Raw genomic sequence first — 7,815 nt, forward strand, 5'->3', positions numbered from 1 at the left:
TCAGGTAAAGGCAATAAAAGAGATAAAAGCAAGATCAAGTAAACAATAGGCTATCATAACAGGGTAAACAGAAATAATAGCGTATTTAAATGAAACTTGACAACATAAAACAACAATGAGATAGAAACATGATCAAAAGAGCAATAAAGCAACAACTGAAATAAAAGCTAAAATCAATTAAAAGCAAGAGTAAAAAAGTGGGTCTTGAGCTGTTTCTCAAAACTATCTACACTCGTTGCCTGTCTAATGTGCAGTGGGAGCTTGTTCCATACCGTCGCCCCATAAAAACATGCCTCTCCATGTTTTGTGTACTTCATTTTTCGCACATGGAGCAGGTCAGCACTGGACAACCTAAGGGGACGGTTTGGAACATACTCGGACAGGCAATTTGTGAGGTAGGATTAAAGTGGGATTAAGGTAGGATTAAAGTGCATCAGAAATCAATTGATATCATTGATGTATTCAACTATGGACTCAAGAACTTTTAAAAACCCTCAAGGCCTTATTGTATTTTTTTTGCACCCTGCCTTGAATGAATATGGTTGAAATCGTGGGATGTCAAAGTAAATTTCCAATTTTCATCCCACTTTATCAGAACTATATTACTCCTTACACTACTCTTAGTTTATAGTACATTTTGAAACCCTTCATGATTCTGTAACTTTAAACTAAGATTGAACCCGTAATAGAAAAACAAATCTGAAGACAGAGGACATCAATGGCTTGTGTGAATTCTCTTCAAAAGAACACTAGAGGACGCCACAGGAGCTTCATGTCTTTTTCTCAGATCTTTGGTCACAAACCAGCATAGTGTTTCCAGTAAAGCCTGAACCATGGTTTGTGCAAAGGGTTAATTAAATACAGTGTCAGCCAGACACAGATGGAAAATGTTGACAGATGTGAGGCCCCCTAGACGTGCTCTCATCCTGTCTGTGACTGTCAGCCTCAGAGGCATTAAACCATTATTATTAACCCTGCACCATACACAGCAATAAGGAGATGCCCAGACTGTGTCTATGAGACGCTCTCCACCTCTGAATCTTCAGTTGGCTGCTGTAATAGCGATGCTCTTAAGTCAACAATGCTATAGTAATTTGCCTAATTGAACGTGTGTACCTTGTACACGTGGGGTGACCATCTCTGGCATTCAGTCTACATTTCTCTTTTCCTAGAGGGAGTTGCCTTTTTCAAGAACCCTTGATGTAGTAGCCTTTATCTACTAACCTACAGTATTATCTTATCTGTAATCATTACTGATTGCACTATCCCTACTAGGTTTTAAGTGCACTCCACACCTTCAGTATGGTCGATAGAAAGGCCACTAGACATCTATATTGCACAAAAGAGGCAGAGTCCAGTCTATCTGCTTCAGTCTTCACCCTATAAGTGACTGGGCAGAAAACATTTCAGATGCATAACCACTATACTAACCAATTGATATTTATAGAGGTTACTTGTAAAACTGTCATTTTTGTTGTTTTATTGTATTGACAATACTGTGAGTTAGTTGGTGTATTTCAGTGGTGTCAATGTTAGGCTTGGAGTACTAGAAACACAATCATCACCACATACTAGTATGACCACTATAGAATGATGCTGAATTAATACAAGAATGGAGGAGGCGAAAGAGGAGGCTAGGAGGCAATAGAGGAGGCTAGGAGGGAATGGAGGAAGCTAGGAGGCAAAAGAGGAGGCTAGGAGGGAAGGGAGGAAGCTAGGAGGCAAAAGAGGAGGCTAGGAGGGAAGGGAGGAAGCTAGGAGGCAAAAGAGGAGGCTAGGAGGGAAGCTAGGAGGCAAAAGAGGAGGCTAAGAGGCAAAAGAGGAGGCTAGGAGGGAAGGGGCAAGGAGGGAAAAGGAGTGGCTAGGAGGGCACAGAGGAGGCTAGGGGGGGCGGAGGATGCCAGGAGGGAATAGAGGAGGCTAGGGGGACATGGAGGAGCTAGGAGGAAAGATAGTAAGTACAACTATTTATGTACAGTAGCACCTGTCATACAAGAAATGCAGTTCCACATGCTTTACAACAGGAAAATTACATACACTGAGTTCTCCACATAAAAATAGACATAAAATGAACATAAAAGCAGAGGAAATAAAAAGATAAAACAATAAACAGAATCTAAAGATAAGAAATCACATAAAATACAATATTTTTAAAAGCTCAAATCATAGGATGGAAATAAAACCCACACCTAATCTCAAATTCCTGTCTTTAGTGTACAGTACGTCTTTTTCCCATAATAGCAATTTAATTGACAAAGGCTGCAGATAGGGAAGAGTGGAGGCTTGGAGGAAAGGCAAGAGACTATAGGCAACAGAGGAGGCTAGGGGGGAGAGAGGAGGCTAGGAGGGAAGGGGAGAGGCTAGGACGCAAAAGAGGAGGCTAGGAGGTAAAAGAGGAGACTAGGAGGGAAGAAGAAAGAATAGTATTCATACGTTTCACTGTATTTTCCCATATCCCTGTGAATATTAGCCACTGCCTCAATTAGCTAGATGCATATTCACTCTTCATTGTTACCCTAAACTTTATCATTTTGATCACATACTGCATGAATTTGAAAACTGAAAAGCTCTGTCAGTTTTTGTGATGTCAAATACAGTAAGTGTAGGACAACAGGCCTAGTCCTTAGGACAACTATCCTCTTAGTCCTCAGTCAGTGTGACCTGTAGTTTGTCCCAGATGTCCTTAGAAGAAGCATACCTTTGTTTGAGCGTCTCCATGTTTCTCCACAAAGATGCCACTGTGAAATATAATTAGTCTGGTGCAAAACAACATTCACATTTCTCCCATTCATGTGCAGAGCTTTTGGTCAGTCTTATTGGAAGTTGTTGAAAGGTCAGCTCAAGCTTGGTCTATATTTCCCAGTAAAGTCAGAGAATTATTCGTGTCATGTGTCTATCAGTGCCGGCTGGTGATAAAAATTGTGTGGGTGGGGGGCAGTTTGGAGGATACAAATAAACTGAAGCAGCATTTCATAGCTCAGAAAAAAAGAAAAAAAAATCTAAAAACCGTGCAACACACTGTAATGTTACCTAAATACTGGCCAGTAGGCCTCACACTACTTGAACATGCATTTTGCCCTCCTCCAGGTTCCAACAGGGAAAGAAATACAATTTAATGTGGTGCATTAATTACACCACATCCAGCGAGCCAACTCCACTTGTCATAACAAGAGCGCTGCTGCTGGCCTAAATTGGGTAGGTACAGTCCAGGCTCCTTTGTCCTCATTTTTGTGCGTGGCTGGCCAGCCACGCAGCTAGTATAGTGTTTGTCCCCCCGATGTCCACTGCACAAGTAGAGTAGTGGTCAGAGCATTGGACTCCCACCCAGGAGACCGAGGTTCAAAACCCAGTGGGGATGATTTTATGGGACTATACCCCAAACCTCCACATGTTCATCCTTTCACTCTACCTTTACCCCTTGCCTTATAGGTCAGATCCTGTCCCAACCCTGATTCTAACCCCAATTAATGTTATGGAAGCTGCTGCTAGTTGTTGTGAGCTCATGAGCTAACTGGCTATCCTGCTCTTATTGTGCTGGATTAGCATTGGAAGCATTGGAATTGATGTGTCCAGGCGACAAGAGCGCACATAAACCAGGCTGGACCTGGCCTGGTTTCTTCCAGTGAACACCTTGTAAAAGGTGATTTCCACGGTTCCACCTGACATTGCTATCTCCTGAAAGTACCGGTCAGCTAGCTAAGGAGCACGAGAGCCAGTTTATGTGTAATCCTAGTCCAAAAAATGAATGGATGGATTATTCACTGCGGCGGAGGTAAAAATTACTGGAGGTGAATTGGTGGCTTTATTTGGCTAGCTCTGTGGTGCCTACCTCGGGTCACAGCCAGCAGGGGGCAGTGCGGTGCACTCCGGGCTCTCCCCTCACACACCCCAGTCCAAATGCCATGTCTCTAGCACCCCCACACAGGTAGCTTGCTTTATTCTTAGTTTTGTTTTCATTCGTGGATATGGCCCGTGATTCGGATCTGATCCAAAATTGAATGGGTTCTAAGGTGGCCCATGATACACCCCTTCAGCGAGTTTCATAAAAATTGGTTTGGTAGTTTTTGCGTAATCATAGTCAAAAAAATGAATGGAAGTGAATGGGCAGTCCGGCTGTGTTTGGGCGGCCCGTGGACCCAACCCCTGATTTGGATTCACTCCAGAATGTAAGAAGTTGTAAGTTGGCCCATGCTACTTCCCTCCACCAAGTTTCATGAAATTCAGCCAGGTAGTTGCATTGCATAATCCTGGTTCAAAAAATGAATGGAGGTGAACGGCCGGCCGTGTTTGGGCGGCCCATGGACCCGACCAGTGCTTTGGACCCGCTCCAAAATGTAATGGCGCCACCGAAAACATAACCTCTCACCCTGTGCTGTCGCTGGGGCAGAGGTAAAACCAACCATTTCACTCCCAATAGAAGTGGGAGTGTCTGGGGCGCAGATTAAGGAGATTTTCTTTTCTAGTTGGAGTGCCCCGCATTAAGAAACTGCCACTCTGAAATCACTAAAGATAACTTCTCATTGAGAGTGAATATGCACATATGTTTTGTGAGTAATATTCAGTTATGCAATAAAGGTCCCATACTCTATTTATTCCCTAATACATTGTCTTGTTTCTTTCATACGGTATTTGGGTAAATGTCATTTCAGCTCCAATCCTACTCCATCCCTACTGCCTTCTTGTATCTCACTGTCTATTCCTTTTAAAAGCAACAACATACAATGGACAAATGGCTTGTACATATTTGTGTAACCAGAAGACCATGTTCGTCACAGCTTGCCTACAGTGATGCTACATGTACTTTTCAATCACCAGTGAAAACCACTACTGCCATTCATACAGTGCTCTGTTTGATATCTAAGGACAGTGCTGAATGTCCATCGCCAACCTAGGTTTATTATTCATCTCCCAGACCCATAGCAACAGCATAAAGAGACATTTTGTTATTTTGCTGAAGCAGCACTTCCCGTAGTTTCCTGCGTGGTGGCCGTGAGTCACTGAGCCCTGGTGAGGAAGTGAGGGTTCTGGGTATCTGATTACTGTTCTGAAAAAAGTTCATTCAGGGCCCCTCCAGAGACACACAACCAGAATGCTAAATGTTTATGTGGATACAGTGACATAACTATAAAACTGCTTGGTGCAAACACTGTGTTCAAAATTGACGGCACATTTCAGGAACTTTTCTAGTCCAAACTGGTAAAAAACCTTTCCGCACACTTAGATCCATGCAGTTCCACTTTATTGTGCAAGCTTTCTGTCTGTCAGACCATTATCAGAGCATACAGTAGTATAGTATGCTCTGATGAAGGTCTGACATACTGTCATTTCTGTTTCTAGGACCTTAGCAAAGATCTAGCTGGGTCATCCCAGCTTAGGGGCGTAAATAGCCTATAGACAGTGCAGGCAGTGCAGTTGCACTGGGGACCGTGGAGTAGGGGGGGCCCTATAGCTCTGGTTCAGGGCGTAGTGAGGCAGCTCTCCCTTTTACCCTGTCAAGGACCATACATTTCTTAATTAGTTTCCCGTCTCTGTACATAATATATTATACTTTCATTACTTACCGAAGTGAAGACCTTTCTCCGAGGTGGCTTGACTTTCCATCCCCCATCTCTTATATAAAAAGCAGTTTTTTGCACTTAACAACACATATCCATAGCATCGAACTCTATCCATTTTCTTCTTCTACAGATATGTGCTACATATTTGTGCATTAGTGCAAAAAAGTGGACTATTTTCTGATTATCCTTGAAGATACATACTGCCTAGCCTAGCTTTGCTAGTCCAATTTGCACATGCAAATTAGTTTGGAACCTATCAGTTCATTTTTGATTTCCAAGGGGCGTCATCAGCTAACCTGATGCATCAGGTGGTTTGTTCCAACCATCAACGGGTGCAGACCAAAATGCCTCTGGACGTAATTGGATAGACCTACAACCAATCAGAGCAACAAAATGTGGGTTTTCACTGTGTCCCATCTTTTTTGCAATCGGTGGGGATAGTTGGTAAATTCAACTTTTACCCAAGCCTGTCAAAAGTATGGCAAAAACATCTTTCTTATCAATAAATGCTTTAAAGGAGAATTCCACCATAGAACAACAATGGGCTCAACAACTAGACACCCACAAAGCAATAAAGAAAAATTAGGTTTCCTTGACTATAGTTGCTCCATGTAACAAATGTTCACGAAGTCTGTACTTCCGGGGTTTAGAGGACAACAACAACAACAAAAACGTCTACGGTGGGGACTCGAGGCGGGTGCACCACGCTAACCCATTAGCTCTAGTCTACTCTATAAAGTTAGCTCAACAAAATGAAAAATATGCAATCGCATACACTCACACAAAAGGTGACAACCAACGCACAGATGTTTCATTTACCTGAGTTCTTTTGACTTTTTGCGGTGTTCCAGCAACCGATGGAAACTCACTCCCACTGGTGCAGGTAAATACTTGATTCCACAAATTGCACAGTATTTTGCCATTGTTTCTGTCTTCAATAGCAAATATAGCTAGATACAGGGTCTGACAAATGTTCAGAGTGACAAATGTTGGCTTGAAAGATAATGATGACTACCGCTGTTGTTCTGCCAAATTCCGACTCGTACACCTCCTTCCGATAGCTGTTTCACACAATGCATGCTGGTTAACTGAGTCTTTCAAAATAACAGCGTCTGTAACCACCACATTCAGTTTATTGAACTTATTACAAAAAATAATGACATTTTCTTGTTTGGTTTAAGTTCATTGTAAACAAGACACATATTACATGTGTTTAGAGGCTACGGAATCATAGACTTGAATTCTCCTTTAAAGGAGCAGTAAAGGGAAAATCATGTTTAGCCCTGTTTTAAGGTTACTTATGATCATATACAATGGTTCAGATCAAAACGTTGACCAAACTAGCACTTTTGAGAAATGAAAAAAGCATTCTGTCCCATTTTGGTTCACACAATTGGTCATAGTGTTCACCTATTCAACGTTGTATGCCAAAAAATTCACAAAATTCTACTTTTGTTGTAATCGTATATCAAAGTATATAATTTCTTACTTCCTGGAAAACGGTAGGTCACGTGCAATGACGACAACAGGTACCTTAGATTTTAGGCCAATAATCTCACAACATCCACCCGTCAATCAACGCTATCCTTCTATCGAATCTGTCTAAAGTTCTTAAAACCTGTTCACTTGTCAATGTTCCAATCAAATTCCTCTAAACGCATGTCCCACCCTCATAGCTTGTTTGCGTCGGAAATATGTCAAACTACGGAAGTTAGATGATCTCAAACATCCGTTTCAGTGCGACTTTACTAGTCACCCAACGTATATCACATTACCGCAATCCATTTTCCGAAGTAAAGCTCACGTTAAAAGATAATTGCATTTCCGCGTTTTACTTACATTTCAGAAGTTGAACGTGATAGTTTAAAACCGTATTTTTAAATTGTTCCCTCATTGCGCTGACAAACTCGCCCCAGTTAGTTTCAAATAATTTTCTGCACCGCTACAGTGTGCGGGTCTTCTGCGTTGCGAGCGAGCAGAGGATCCCAGAAGAGAAACTCAGGATTGGCTGAATCCCTTATATCTAGTAGTAATGTGTCTTTGTCATATCTAAAGTAGCTGGTTACTCTAGAGGTGAAAATAATATTAAAACTAGAAATGGTGCTCAGTGAGCACAGACTTCCACCCCTGAATGCATTCCGTGGCTCTATGCGCTCCAAAATTGAATAGATTCTAAATTCGTCCATGTTACACCCCTCTACTGAATTTCATTTAAAGTGGTCTGGTAGTTTTTGTGTAATCTTAGTCCAAAAAAATA

The sequence above is a fragment of the Borostomias antarcticus genome (genome assembly GCF_949987555.1).
Source record: "Borostomias antarcticus genome assembly, chromosome: 3".
Classification (NCBI taxonomy): Eukaryota; Metazoa; Chordata; class Actinopteri; order Stomiiformes; family Stomiidae; genus Borostomias; species Borostomias antarcticus.